Here is a 15,808-nt window from a genome sequence, read left to right on the forward strand (position 1 = left end):
TATTCTTTCTAAAAGGTCTCTGACATCTCTCTACAGGAACTCTCTGTCAGATAAAGTTCAAATTTTGATAATTTAGCTAAGTAAATCTTTTGGGTAGGACTAAAAAGCACAAGTTGTCATTCTTTCTTGCATAAATGCTACCTAACAATTTCTGCAGTTATTTTTAGTCTTTGAACAGTTCAAAATATGTCTTGGCAAAACCACCAAGTTGTAACCAGGACCACAAAGCCCAGCTGAAGACTGCTCTCCACTGGAGTAGTGCTGAGGGTAGCAATCCTTCCCCATTCTTTGGCACTGGAGAGGCTGCACCTGGAGCGCCGTGCCCAGTTTGGGGCTCCTCAGAAGAGAGAGAGGCTACTGGACACAGTGGAACACAGGCTGGTCAGGGCAGGAGCACAGCACAGACAAGGAAAGGCTGTGAGAGCTGGGATTGTTCAGCCTGGAGAAAGGGAGGCTGATGGGAAGGAGCCCTGACTGCTGCCTGATGGGAGTGTGTAGGGGAGACAGAGACAGATGTCAGGATAAGGGAATGGATGTAAGCTGCAATGCAAGAAATTCACACTTGTAATTGGAGAAAATAAATGTTCATAAACAATTAGGGCAGGTTCAAGTATCACCACTGGAGATACTTGAAGGGTGACTAGGTGAGGTCCAGAGCAAACTAGTTTAATTCTCAAGCTGGATCTAAAATCTTCAAAGTCAGTCCTGCTCTGAGCAGAGAGAGTAAACTGAATAAACACCAAAAGTCCCTTCTGTCATAAGCTGTTCTACCTTCCCAGGAAAATTCAGTTATCATTCAGATAAGGAGACATTTTCACATACTTCAAATGGGTAAGCTGAGGCAGAAGTTAAATAGGCTGCCTAAGTTAACAAAGCTATTTAGTAGCATTAGATTTCAGTAAATATTTGCTTTAAACCTTTCTTATTTCTCGTTTGAAATATGCCTTCATATATTTTCTTAGAATCTGTGTTTATCCCAACTTAGTGGGCCAATTCTTTTTTTCACAGACTACTGATCCATACAGTATCAGCAACACTGAATATACAAATACCTATGTACTCTTTCGGGTTGTTTTTTAATTTACCCTTGCACATTTTCATTTGTTGCAATGTCAGGAGGGCATAACAGTTTCATTGCATGTGTGAATGAATATACAAAGGTTAACCATTGCCTTTAAGCAGACAAAAGAAAGCCATGTGAGTATGTATTCATTGATTCCAGGTGACATCTAATTTCTAAAAATTATTATTGTTCAAATAAATGTGAGGAGAAAAGTAAGCTGATCTCATAGACACACATTCATATGTATATACAGATACACATACCAGAATGATTTGTTAAAAAAAAAAAAAAAAACACCAGTATATAGGAAATGAAAAATGTTGGCTTTCAGGCGCTCCTGGGGGAATTTTCATTCACTGCTCCTCAGCCAGGCTGCATGCTGACACTGATTTCCTGACATATCAGTCAGCTCCTGAGAAACAGGTGCCACACACAGCCTGATTTGTAGGTGCTATTTAGTGCCTTCTACTGCCTTATAAGTGTGTTAGGATCACCTATGCCAATTCAGCAAAATGGTAGGTTAGAGCCTTCATGTTTATATTTAAAGGCTATGTAAAGCCCCTAGTAAAGTAACAGCTTCTAGCAACATGACAGGCATGTTGCCTGAATATAAATTAATGATCATGTTCCTGTGAGTCTTGAAGATTTGCTTTGCTTTATGTAGCAGTGCTAAATATTTCCAAATTTAAAGATGTTGAAAGTGTATTTGCAAGTCCTACACTCCCTCAAGTCTGTTAAACTGCAGGCCAGGGTCTCTCCATAAAAGTCAATCAGAATTTGTCCCATGGCACTTCTATTTTAATTGAAAAATTGCGGCTCAAAGCAGAAATGAAAGAGTCAAATTGTAGTCCATTTACTAGAAAGAAGCCCATGCTAGTTATGACAATAAATTTTTATTTAAAATACAAGAAAAAACTTCAGCTATGTGATTGCACATAGCACAGCTGTAAATTCATGTTTATCTGTCTTGCTGCAGTTTGTGTGTCTGTGTTTCTTGTCTTGTTGTGATTATTGAAGAATGTTTTTTCTTTATTTTTTGGAGCTCTACAGTGCTGGCATTTATCAAGAGAAGACACACAGCGCAGCCTTGCTTAAATAATGGCACTGGGCCAAGTACAGCCAAGGTGGTTGCCAGCACAACTCCATTGAAGTCAAAGGAATCGCACCATGGGTGAGTTTGGCCCTTGGCTCAGGTCATGGAGGACTTTAATATGACAATTTTCAGTAATGTTTCAGCTGCTTGAGGTAGTTGAGTCTGGGTTTGCTTTTTGGTTGAGTACTGTATTTTGTTTCAAACAAAGGAGCTGAGCTTCTGCTCAATGGCATGAATGGGGCTTTTGTAAGTGGACTTCTGCTGTTTCTGTCCTCACTTAATCTGCTGTGAGTGCTAAATAAATCAGTTTCGTAAGATGTCATGACAATAGTACTGGCGTCTAGTGAATTCCTGGGAAGATGCACTGTGCTGAATATTTAGTGGGGTTTGCTCTAATCTTGTGCTTAATATATTGTATTTTAAGTGACAAGATGCTGCCTGTTGCTTGAATGCCAGCTCTCTTTTACACTGGTTAGAAACCTGCACACAGCACTGACTTTTAATGGTGCCTGGTTTGGTGTGTCTTGTTGGCCATCATATGCATACACTTGTAGTAATCAACTTCACAAATAAGGAACAAATTAATAAATAACTTCTAGTGTGCAAGGATGGAATAAACTGTGTTAAACATGTAGTAGTAGGGCAGGTCAGTAAGTTTATAACATTGTCATAAACACACTAAAAAGCCAGAGACTTATCAGAGGAAGCCAAAACAGACTTGGATGTTAAATTTGGCGATGTATGAAAGAATGGCAAACCAATCCTGATATCAGATTCATATTGCTAAGCACTACTGAGTCAGTATCTCAGCATTAAACAGAGGTGCCTGTCACTTGAAATTCTTTAGAATTTGGGCCTGGGTTTAATTGATCATTGTTAGATCATGATAGCATCACATCTTTTTTAAGAGTAGGTGTTTTTCTTAGAGTCAGATGTCAGGGTCATGTAGTGAAGTGAGAAATTGTGGCATATGTTTGAATCAAGTGGCCCCAGAGATATGTCTTTGGACTTGAAGAAGTTAAGTGCCCACAAAAAAAAAGTAGTGAGCAAATGTGAAGGATGTCAATGACATTTCAGGGGATTTGGGTTTTAAATATCAGATTTCATGCCAATATTTTCAAGCTTTGTGGGGGAGTAGAGAAGACAGAACTAAGAGCATGACAGTAAAAACAAATTGTAGAAAACATTGCATGAAGAGGAATTTAAAATGCAATCAAATGAACAGTTCAAGCTTGTGCAGCTTTGTGTCATATATTATATTTCATAAAATATTTTTTTCCTCCTCAACTGGGGAAAAAACCCAACCCCTCTGGAAATAAAGTGTCATTTAAAATAATAAATCTATTTACAAGTTTATTACAGTACACCCAAAATTTGTATTTCAATTATTTTAAATTTTAAATATAAAATTCTTGGTTGTCAGTAGACAAATGTTATATATTATCCTGGAGAAGCATATCTACCTCTAAAGTACAGATGTAACTAGTTCTTGTAGCCTAGTTAAAAATTCAGAATCAATAGATAACTCTAGAAATGCATCTAATCATAACATTGGAGAAAGTGAGATGAAATTTTGTAGAAAAATATTTGTCTCTTTTACAGAAACAAAAAAATTCCTATAGAACTACGTTTTTTTTTAAACATGCTGTTAAATAAGAAAGACTTGTTTTATTTATTATTAGTCTAATTTTCTCAAACTTTTGCTATGATTATTCTCAATAGAGATGTTTTTGAGGCAGGGGAAACCTGACAACAACAAAACATAAACTGCATCTCCTTTTATGTAAGGAGGAATAAAAACATTATTAAATCAATGTGTTATTCTATTAATGGATAAGAAAAACATTAAGGATTAGTCCTGGGGAAAAGACACACCCACACCTGTTTATTTCCCTGACTCGAATAGCCTTCATGCTGTGTACTGTCATGCTAAGAGAGGGCCCAAGCAGCAGCCCCAGGGCTGCTCTGCCATACAGGCTGTGTCTTGTGCGGGCTCAGAGGCTCTCACAGGCACATCTGGCTCCATTCAGCTTTCCTGTCAGCCATAACCTGGCACTACTGTTTGCTCCCACCTACACTTTGTTCCACTGGCTGCTGTTAGCCAAACAGAGCAGATCAGGAAAAAGCGAACAGGGGCTCTGACTGTCCTCTGAACCTTAGAGGCAAGGTTCTCTGCAAGCACTTGGGGTGTAAAGCCTTCTTTCTACTTGGCTCCCAGATCCTCAGCAGTGCTAGGGGCAGCAGGGGCACCTTTTAACCTCCATGACCATGGCCTTGACTCTGTCAGGGGTAAAAACCAATGCTAGTCAGATGACAAAGCTGAAATGTAGCATGTTCTGCAGTTACAATTTGTAATGAGGTTTACCAAGTTATTTAATTTCTGACTAATATAAATGTTCCTCTGGAAAATCAACCCTGCCAATATTAATGGACAGATTACAGGAAAAAAAAAAACAACTACATGAACAGTATATAATCTGTCTGTGACGAACTGTAGTAGGTAAGACCTCCAAACAGGAGAAGCTAGGTGGTCATTTCTTTGACTGAAGCCACTGTTGCCAATCCACTAAGCTAAACACACATTTCACAGCTTGTTGCTTCTTGAATACATTCAACTGAGTTCACTTTGTGTGCCAAGTACTTGTTCAGAATACACTGAACATAACATCTAGTTTTTCTGCCAAAACGGCCTCTGACAAGCTTCCCTCCTGCTTTTAGCCAGCTACAAAAGCTGTTCCTTGCTAGTGAATTCCAGTACCATAAGTGTTTTCCCTGAATAATTATAATAAGTGCCCTTCTTTCTTTGATTTATAATGTAAATGTTCAACTCCCCAGTTTTCCAGAGGAGACAACAAGGCTATTCCTACCTTGGCTAGCAGAAGGCTTGGAAAAAATGTACAGGCTAATACTGTACATTAAGGCTTGGAAAAAATGTACAGGCTAACAGAAAGCCTGTACATTTTTTCTTTCTGTTACCTCTCTTCTTTAATTTACTCGGATTTGTGTCAAACAATTCATTAAATAGTGTCCTTAAAATCTTTCCAAGGAAATGGGGAGATTCCTTCTGTTTGTGTTACGTGTGCAGCCTTAAAACAGCTTCCTTTTCAGGCAAGTCTGCACCTGCTTGTCTGTCATCTCCCTGGACAGTCTGGAATTATATTTGCAAATATAATTGTCAACTTTTGCAGGGATTTGAGCACAGTGACATGCATGCTAATTCTCCTGTTGCTTGTCAGCCTCAGGATAAATAACATTAATTTCCCTCGAATCGTTCAGAGGAACACTCAGTACAGGGCATAAAGTTGGGTTTGGCCACTCAGGGTTGAAACAATAAACACTTTTATTAATAACTTTCCAGTGTGTGTCCAGGAGACACTTTTAGGGGTTCTAATATAAATGAGAAAATGATGCAGCTTGGTTAGGCCCTGTTAAAAAAAAAGCCTTAGACTAGATAATGACAATAATTATATTAACCCTTTCATTGCAAATGTGAGGCCAGTGTACATTTTGGCAGTAAGGAGCAATCTGAAATCATGAGCTCATCCTTGCCAAAGCTGTATTTCTTAGCTCCCTTTGCATTTAGGTGCCTAGCTGCAAAACCATACCAGCAATGCACTAACCTTCAAGTCACAAGTAGTTCCCATTAGTATTTTTTTTTTTTTTTAATTTTGAGTCTTGGTTTGCATTCCAAGTATATTCAGTTCCCTGACTTACAGAGAGGCAGTAGAGGTCTGGCTCCACAAAACAGCATTGCCACCTTAAAGATAACTTCAGCTCCTCTGGATCCACAGCTATTTTGTGAGGGTGGGTGTCATCTGTATTGGGTCTGGTGAGCCCATGAGGGGTGTGATGGTGCCCTTGAACTGACCCTTGAACTGAGGGCCACTGAGTTCTGAAGAAACAAACATTCCCAGCTCCACCAGACTCTCACATTCCTTCCCTTGTGCTGGCACCAGTGATGGGCTAGCCCTTGGAAAGGTAGTTCAAGGAGTTAAACCAGCAGAAAATTAACCCTACCAAAAAAGAAATTAAATACTATTCTGCTTAATAAGTGTTTGAGTCTGCAAGAAGAATGTTGTCACATCTCAAGGACAGCTTGCAGTTAAATCTCCTCAAAAAAGCATTGTTAAGTAATTTGTGATGAAATTATAAGAGCTGTGGTTAGCAGGTTCAAATTTACTGGGTTCCAAGTCTATAATCATCATAAAGAAAACATTAAGAAACAGACAATGGGTCCTGCTTTGGCTTCTAGTATTTATCTTATCTGAGTTTTTGAGTCTGGGTGAGGCAAACAAGACAGCATTTGTTTATCAGCAGTGTATAGATGTCTGGCCATGCTTTAACTGGTTGTCATTCTTCTGCTTCTTTCTTCTGCTTTCTGAGGATGTTTAATTTTCAAATTATTTATCTTAACCTTTGCTCCCCTGTCAGGGAGGCACACTTGAATTATGACTTCTAGAGTATCTTTTCAGTAATGAGTTTTAGTTAGAACAGCTCTGAAAACTCTCAGACACTTCTGAGCAAGATTACCACATCTTGTCACCTTTGTACTTCTGTTATGGCTTATACAGGGTTTAGTGGTGAAGATGTAATAAGTCAGATACAAGTTCTGGAGGAATGGTACATTCCTAATTAGTTTCTGATGTATGAAAGCATTGTTATAGAAGAATATAAGGCTCCAAGTTTGTCTGGTTTTCCCCAGCTGCCTCAGTTGTATTAACAGGATTTTACCTTGCCAATGGGACTACTCACAGATTTTGCAAACAGTGGCTTCATAACCTAGCTGATGAAGTAATAAACAGAGACCTTGGTTATGGTGAATCAGTAAAATTTACTGATTAACAGATTTAGAAAACAGTTCTGCTTCAAGGAACTTCTTTTATCTTCATGTTTCAAAACCTTATTACGAATAAAAAATGTCAACATCTCATTTCACTGTAACTAGTTTAGCCTATTATGTGAAAATATTATCAGAGGCATTAAATTAAAAGGAAGAAGGAGAGGATATTGCTTGCTTAGGCATCCAGGTTTGCATATCCAGAAGGTGGGAGTCATCTCCTTGCTGGGTGAATGGGCTTGAAGGTTGCAGCCTTCTCTGAGCATCAGAGTTATTTATGACCCTGAAATAAAAGAGAGGTTAATCAGATTTTTTTGAAATGCATTTCAAAAGGAGTTTTTATCTCACTCAGAAGTTCAATAAATTTATTGGAGAACACCAGGAACGAAAACAGCACAAGAAATTCTGCTGTTTTCCTACCACAATGAATTCAGCAAAGCAATTATCAAAGAGTTACAAAGATTTGAGGGCCTTTGCCACTCTGGGAATACTGTTGAATTGGCTCGGCCTACAACACAATGAGGCTGTTGCTGGCTCAGCTCCTCTGCCCCAGCCACCATGTGCAGAGATTTTGTCTGACCTGTTTGACACACACATTTTGAAACACTAATATGAGTCCCAGCCACAGACAGGTAGGCCTGGTATCACACAAGTGGTATGCACAGCATACTGGTTTCCTCATCTGTATCTCCTTTTTTCCCCTCTGGATTTTACCCTGTGGGCTGCAAGAAGCTTATGCTTTTGGTTTTGGAAGAGAGCTTTTGTCTACCTCAATTTTATGTTATTTGGGGTATTCATATGTTAATGCATGCATTTAATGCTTACACTCATATTTATATAGCTACATGTAAACAGAAGACACATGCAAAAGTTGCTAGCATGGATAAAAGCTTAAACTCTTTTTTTTTCTTTTCCTTTTCAATATAAGCAGGTTATTTACGTTGGAAATCATATCACAGTAGTGTTCATTGCCAGATCACCTGAGTTTTTGGTTGCCTCATATTATTTTCCTTTTTATATTGCATTTCCACCTCTCACATTAATCGTTCCAAGAGACTCTGATTGCCACCATCTTTCTGCAGTGCAGCTCTGTTTGAGAGCAGGTATTGAGTGTTTGTTCATAAGCACTGCCAGCTCTGCCTTCAAATTCAGGGCTCACTGCTGGCTCTTAAGAATGCATGTACATCCACACCGGTATGCTCATGTTATCATGTCTTGTGTCTCTTATCTGGTTTGTTTCTCCAGGTGTTGCCTTCTGCCCCATGTCGCCCTTTCCCTTCAAAACTACAGAGGCATGTGTGCTAAAGAAGAGGGAGTACATAATGGCTCCTTCTCTGTCACAGAGAAGCAAAGAAGGCCACTGTTCTTGCAGTGTACACTTTTTCTTTGACAAGTTACCAGATTTTCTTGATGTCATTACTTGTTCCCTGCAATGGAGATGTCTACTGGCTGCTTAATGAGGTTTTGAATTACAGTCTCTGCATCCTAAACAAAGGGCGTAAGTATTTACAGTATTTGAATAAACATTCAGCAGATCAGGAAGCAACATGGGCTGGGGAAAGGTGTTCTCTCTCACACACACATACGCAGTAAATCTTATCTTGTCTGGGACCTAGAAATATGTTTATGCTTAAATCTTCATGTTTTACATTTCAAAGTACTTGTTTTACCAATCTTAAGAAGAGGTAACAGAGTCTGGCTTGCTGTAACAACTGTGTAACTCAGCCAGTGGTGACATTTAAACATAGGAAATGTTCTGGTGAATTTTGCTTTGAAAGGCAGACACAGGTAATGGAAATATGGAGATTTTGGTGTTTGTTACAGCAAGAGTAAGCCTGTGATAAAATTAAGCCTTTTGTGTCTTCATTTTCTCTCCCTTTCTTTTGCTTCTTTCCCTCACCCTCCACCCCAGTGAATTTGTACATGTCAAGAAACAGTAATCTGAACTGCAGATTTCACACCAGTTATTGAATATAGGCCAATATTGGTGTCATGATTTGTGTCTTGCTTGAGTCAAAGTTCTGCTGGCTGAAAACAGCTTTCCCCTAACCATATTAGCTCTGTCATCTCCCAGCAGCAACAACAAATGGCAGCTAAAAAGAAAGTTCAGACTTCTTTTTCACCCACAGATTCCCATTTCCAGGCAGTCAGGTACTGTGAACTTGACTGAAAGCAGTACATTTTTTCATGGTTTTTAGTCTTTCAGCCCCCGACTAATAAGCCTTATTCATTGTCAAAGGGGAGGGAACTGCTAAGTTTGTTGTACATTGACCACTTCTCTTATTTCTAGCCCAAGAAGGTAGGTTTTTCAGCATGGCTATACCAGTGCTTTAGGATGGAACAGAGAAGAGTCAACCAGGTCATCGTCATCTTGGGGCAACCTAGTATTTGCAGAAAGCTTGGATAATTTGATTGCTGTGGTGCTGAAAAGGCCTTATTTCCCCAGGCCATACAGAAATCAGCTGCCATGTGGTCAGCTTAATGACTGATTATTCATAACTAATAACTCTAATAACTAATAACTCTGCTGGGCTTTCAGAAAATTTTAAGAATTATGCTTATTCAGTATTTAAATTGTGGGGGGTTTTGATATTGTATGGAGAACAGAGATTTTGATTTCAAGAAAATTGAACCAGAGCTAAACTGAAACTACATTATTCAACTTTTTTGAGCATGGGATTTTTAAAGAGTAAACAAGTAAATTTTAAATAGAAAAAGTTGTATTAATTGCCTCCTGAAGCAGTGGCAGCTGCCCTAGAAAACAGGTTCTAGAGACAGAGGAGAATGAAAACTCCCTTACACTCACAAGGCAAATGATTTATCAGTGACATAGATTATAGCATGGGCAGGCTATCCTTCTAAGTAAAATCCTCTTTTTTTCCAGGAAACGGGGGCTAATATGGAAGCAAATGAAATGAACCCATTATGTCTGAGATAGCTTCCCAGGATCAAATGTCCCCCTGCATGAACCTTTGCATGTATTTATGAAATGCCATTTTTCTTTGACACGGCACAAATGAACTCTGCAGCTCAGTTATTACTATGCCAGAGCTTTATAACATGCTTTATGTGCTTCTCAATATGACTGTGTATTTCCTGTCTCTATACATACCTCTCTATGTGTAAGTGTCAAAACATTATTCTGCTGCTATTGTGGCCAATATCAGCTGGAATTTTGTAATTTACTTTGAGGAAGAGGGGTCAAATTCATATTTGTTACTGAGAAATGCTTCTTCACATAATGTGAGACCCTGTGCATCACTCAGTGTTCCTGTGAAAGAAAAAGCATCCCCAAAATCACACATAGTCAAAGGCAATAGTAAGACTCATTTTGTAAGGTTATGGTTTTTTCTACATCCCACAGTGGATCTTGATGTCTTTTCTGCTCTAAAATCATGTTACTAAAGGACACGTGTGAGACAGCAGGTCTAACAATGGGGTCAATACTTCAGAATACAAAAAGAAACATTTTTGTAATAACATTCAATAGAATTCATCATTTCTTTGTAGTTCAAACCAGAACAAGCCCACAAGTAAGGGGTGGAAGGGAAGGTGGCGTAATAAATGTGAGAGGAAAAGAGACAGCAGGAAAGCTACAGAGGACACAAGCTGAAATAGTGCTGCACAGAAAAAAACCAAATTGGCTTCTCTGCAACAAATACAGTAGGAAGCCTAACAAAAAAAAAAGCCCACAAAAGCTTAAATAAATGAGCACTGCTGCAGTACAGTGACTGTCCATGATAAAGTGTGATGGGACAAGCAGAGAAGATACAAAGACTCAAAAGAGAAATACATATTCTTAAACTTTCTAGTATTTTTCTTGTTGACATGGTATTGTCAGAATTTTGATCTGAAAAGGCTTATTTTTCCCTTTATTTATCTGTTTCAGCTTGAGAGAGTTCTGTTTCACCAATTTTAAGAGGTGTTAGTAGTGGTGATCTTTTAGTACCAGCCCAATTTTGTTACAGTGGTAATGCCATTAAGAGCATCTCCAGTTTTTGGGGACATCATTTGGCTCTTTCCAAGGAACAGAGCAGTGGAGGCTGAAGGAGGTTATATACTGAATCACTCAATACATGGGTGTGGAGGAAATAGTCCCATGTGTCTTATTCCCTTTCTGCCCAACTACCAGAGCCAGGCAAGCCAGCTGGAGGGATTTTTTCACCTTTTGTATGTCTTATTCTATCCATCAGCTAAATACTTCCCTTAAAGCTAAAATTATTTTAAAATCCTCAGGTAGTAAATGTAACATATTCACATGCTAAATGTAATTGAAGGCGCAATTGTAAAAGCCACACCACTTGAAGACCCTTTTTCCCAAATGCATAGCCATTCCTACTGGATTCACCCCAGCAAGGTGCTCTTAGAGTGGTGTTTTCCAGCAATCTTTCCAATTGGTTTGCAACTGCCTGGGATGCTAAGTGCTCCCTGCAGCCACTTAATACTGATGTTCGGGGCAAGATGCTTAAAAATGCATGGCAGATGGCTCACAGCAATGATGTGAGAGGATTTATCCTCCAGGAGACAACAGTTTATTCCTGTTCTTTTGCTGGTGACTTTTGTCATATTGAGCAAGACAGCAAAAGCTAGGGCAGAATGAAATATTATGTCTTTCCCACGAACATTTCAAAACACACTTGAAAAGGTTTTTGTTTTGAAAATGAATTATTCAGTTTTGCAATGTAAGATGGAGGTATTTTATTCATTTGGATTGAAAATGGGAAGCATTAATTTTATTCTTTTGCTTCCCAAGACTGGTTTTTGAGTTACTTGAAAAAAATAACTGGGGAGTTGCTGTAGTCTTCCTAGAACCTACTGAACTAAAATGTGCATATATGTATATATGGTATTTAAAAATATATATATGCATAAGTTTATATAAATATGTACAATGTATATAAATATACATATATAAAAATATAGGAGTATGAATGCATGTAGCTATATGAATTTACTTGAAAATGGGAATTACCCCAAGTTCAGCTTCTCACTTCTGAGAGATTCTGAAATGTTAGAGAGAGCCTGGATTTATCAGATGTGATAACCTTACCTTGCCATATATAAAGTTTGCCTGCATATCAGTGTCTCCTGTGGCCTTTGATTAAGAATGTTACAAGATTTCAGATGGGAAGAAAAGGTGTGAGAAGTCAAGTGGATAAATTGGAGAGGGCTCCTGTACACTATGTCATATTATTAGTCTCTCACCCAAGTATCAAGACAGTACCTATTAAAGCAGAACTGTGCAAACAGTCTTTCTGGTGGCATGATTCCAGATCAGCTTAAGTTTTTGGCTGAGAGTAATAAATTTTCCTTCTGAGCTCTCTGGTGACAGAGGACAATTGTCATCTGTGGAGGCTGAACTTTCCACCTCACCTTAAAAGCTGTCAGTGCTTTAATAGATCATACCTCAAAGTCCTTTCTTTCTGCAGACCTAGTGTAGAGACCCAGAGTGCAAATAACTTCTCTTCTGTTTGCACCATTTGGCCGACTTTTATGAAGATTAAGAAAACACGTAGTCTCTCTGCAGTATGGCTTTCCATGCAAATGCCTGAGTGGTCCCTTCGTGCCTCCTCCTGAAGCAGCAGTCCCATGCCATGCCTGCAACCACTCCTCTTTCAGACACCTGTAACTAAGGAACTCTGTGATAGAGGCACCAGATTACACATTTTCCAGACACCAAATGTGAGATGCTTAGAAAGTGAGTTCTAAGCATGTCTTACTGTTGCTAAGGCTCAGAGACAATTCATGTCAGCATGACTTTGTCAGCTGGTCTTTGAAGTTCTAATGAGTTTTAAATATCAAACCTAAGGTATGCAGACAAGGGATTATTTGAAATTTAGTAAGTGTCACTGAAATGTTGTGCTTTAGGCAAATAATGTGTCATTATTAAACTCATATTATCAGAGCCAGGGTATTGCAATATGACAGGGTAAGCCATGATGCTGGTCCTTCTGTTGCTTTGTAGTGCACCCAAGCCAACATGTCATTCAGGGAAAACATCTCCTGCTCCTGATGTAATGCTGTATGGAGCCACCTGAGACAGAGTCACCCGTTTGTTGACATCTGCATCTTCCTGCTTCAGTTACAGGCTGAAGAAAGTTTAGCTATCTCGGCAATTCCACACAGAATTACAAAAGGCAAATGTCAGTTTAAAATTACTCCTTCAGCTGTGATACATGATCTCCCAGTGAAATAGAAAGTCTGAGTGTGGCTGAAACAAGAAGACAAATTCATTAAGTTTAGAACTGAAAGGTGTAAAACGAGTAAATTCATGTGGAATTAACATAGTTCTTTTATATTAAAATACAAATGATCAGACAAATGGAAATTTTGCCACTAAAAAGAATTGAAAAACTGATGTCGGTGAGAAACAACAAAACCCCAACTGCCTAGTGTTTTAGTACAAATGGCATATGAATAAAAGCATCAAAAAGAACTGCACCCTTTATACTTCAACTACACAGTAAGCATTATAAAAGTAAATGTGTTAAGGGTTGCAACTGGATTGAAAATGTGAAAAAGGCATGTATTTCGCACTTTTTTTTTGTTGTTTTTTAATTGTGGTCTCAGGTTGCTTTACTTCCCATTGATATAGTCTAAGTGAAATACAGTTGTTCTTAGGTCAAGAACAGGACTCTCCAAATTTAAGAGAACACCTTGTGTTTATTGGCATCTTTAGCATGAGTTCAGTAGGAAAGGAAATCCCTAGGCAGGATATTTGCCACTGGGTGATTACACTGGGAATGGATTGCGCACTTATAGCTAACAACTAATTAAAACTCTGAAGATAATGTGCAAGGGTCTCTGAAAGTCAGCTGGCAAAACAGGGCAGTGTTTGGATCTTTGCCTACAGCCAAGGGGAGCTGTGTACAGCCAAAGCATCTGCAGTAGTGGGAAAGATGGGTGTCTGCAGGTGTGTGGCACCAGCCTGTGCCAGAGGCTGATGTACCACCACCAGGGTCTGTGAATAGAGCTTGACATGTCAGTGTCAAAGGCCTGGTGACAGAGGAGGAGATGAACTCAGCACCTGGGGGGCTGAGGAATGCTCTGGGGTTTTCTCAGTTCAGTTTTGGTGATGGAATGGTAAAAAGCAGCATGAAGTAGGAACAGTAACACCTTAAAACAGCAGAGCTCTTGTGGAGAGGAGCCAATGAAGATCTCATGGTTTGGCCCACCAGCATCAGGAGGGTGAAAAGAAGGAAGAGTACAGGACAAAGGCTTTGGCCCAAGCCTTTTGTGGCTAACTATGTATAATTGTGGAAAAATGTGTTTTTGAAAAAAAAAATTGAGGGGTTAGGGGTTTTTTAAAATTACATTGTTAATGTTTAAATTATTTTCTATTTTGGGCTAGCAGGTTATTAAACTTCCATTTTCTAATTCTGAAGTCAAAGTCCCTTACTGACTATGAAAATATACCCCAGAAGCAGACTGCAAAGCTCAGTCTCCACATATAAGGCAATAATTTAAGATGCCAGATTTACATCAATCTGGGACAATTCCCTTAGCATTTGGGAGCATGAGAACCTGCAATAATATAAACTGTTATCAATAGATAAAATTAATCTGTACTCAGTTCTGATACTGCCCAAGTCTGGAAGCCTGTATGTACAATGTGTGTGATATCTCTCCATCAGAACCTAGTGTGAGGAGTTTTGAATGCCACACCTGAATGATCCTGAAGATTCAGAGGAAGCTGAATTGTTTGTAGGTTTCTAATTTGGGAGAAACAGGAAAAAAGAGAAGAGTTGGTAGTTTTTATCAACAGTGACTACATATACAGCTTAATAATTCTCAGCCTCCCATAAAATGCCTTATCACCTCTACATAAATTAGAAGTTAACAATTCCTAAAATTAAGTCTCTTTTTATTTCTTTTTAATTTGCTTTTGATTTCTACTTCACTAGTAAGGACAGCTACGAAACTTTCCTTGGCTACTTCTTCCCCAGCAAAGCAGGAACTGCTTTTGGGGATCTGAAGGAAAGCATTGTGGTTTTGGTTAGCAAAGCCTTTGTCTCCCTTCCCTGCCATGTTTCCCTGGTCCAGTCTGTCTTAAAACTTTCAGAAAGTGAAGCAATTAAGGGACATTATAATAAAGAGATAAAGAAAAGCAAAAACTGAACTGTCTTTTAACTCTATGCCCCATTAAACTTCTGCCAATTGCATGTTCAAGGCCATTGTCCCCTTGTTCCCATTTTTCTTCCCATGCACAGCCACGTGTGGCTGTGGGCTGCTAAGTGCTGTACTCCACAGCTAGTATCATTTTCACACACTGTTATGGTCTGTGGTTCTTCTGACTGCCCAGAGATGCTTTTTAAAATGAAAAAATACTCTGTTGCAGTGAAAAATAATGATATTGTAAAAAAGGAAGTCTGTCCTGTTTGAGTTTAAATTAAATATCAGGAAGGCCAGGATGAAAAGAGTGAAAAGATGAGATTTAATGATGAACCTATTACTGTGCCCTGGGGCCTATTGACCCATTGGGGTTGTGGGTCAGGGCAGGATGGCTCACTTTTGGCTAGTTAGAAATCATGTAAAAAAACTTACTTAAAAGCAATGCCTTCCATAAGCCTGGAGACTGTGAGCTATGCTGAGAACAAGGGAGTCCAGAGAATGAGAAGGGTTTTGGACATCTAATTGAGAGGAAGAGATAGATATTTTAAATTAAGCATTGAGCAGACCTGAAATTCAATAGTAAGTTTTAATGGATATTTCTGAAAGAAAAAATCAAGGGGATGAATGGATGAGAGATATAACTGACCATATTGGCTAGGAAGGAGGAAGAGGAGAGCAGAGCAGGAGGATGAGAGAGAGCAGA

The 15,808-nt window shown here is 38.9% G+C and overlaps 1 long non-coding RNA gene across 1 annotated transcript; it reads left to right on the plus strand.

Annotated features, from left to right (window-relative positions):
* The first annotated feature begins 2,108 nt into the window (after positions 1-2,108).
* Positions 2,109-10,419, plus strand: LOC137466389 (uncharacterized). Its single transcript, XR_010995151.1, has 3 exons — positions 2,109-2,234; positions 9,200-9,292; positions 9,878-10,419. It is a non-coding gene; the product is annotated as an uncharacterized lncRNA (long non-coding RNA).
* The last annotated feature ends 5,389 nt before the right edge of the window (positions 10,420-15,808 follow it).

The sequence above is a fragment of the Anomalospiza imberbis genome, chromosome 2, assembly GCF_031753505.1.
Source record: "Anomalospiza imberbis isolate Cuckoo-Finch-1a 21T00152 chromosome 2, ASM3175350v1, whole genome shotgun sequence".
Lineage (NCBI taxonomy): Eukaryota > Metazoa > Chordata > Aves > Passeriformes > Viduidae > Anomalospiza > Anomalospiza imberbis.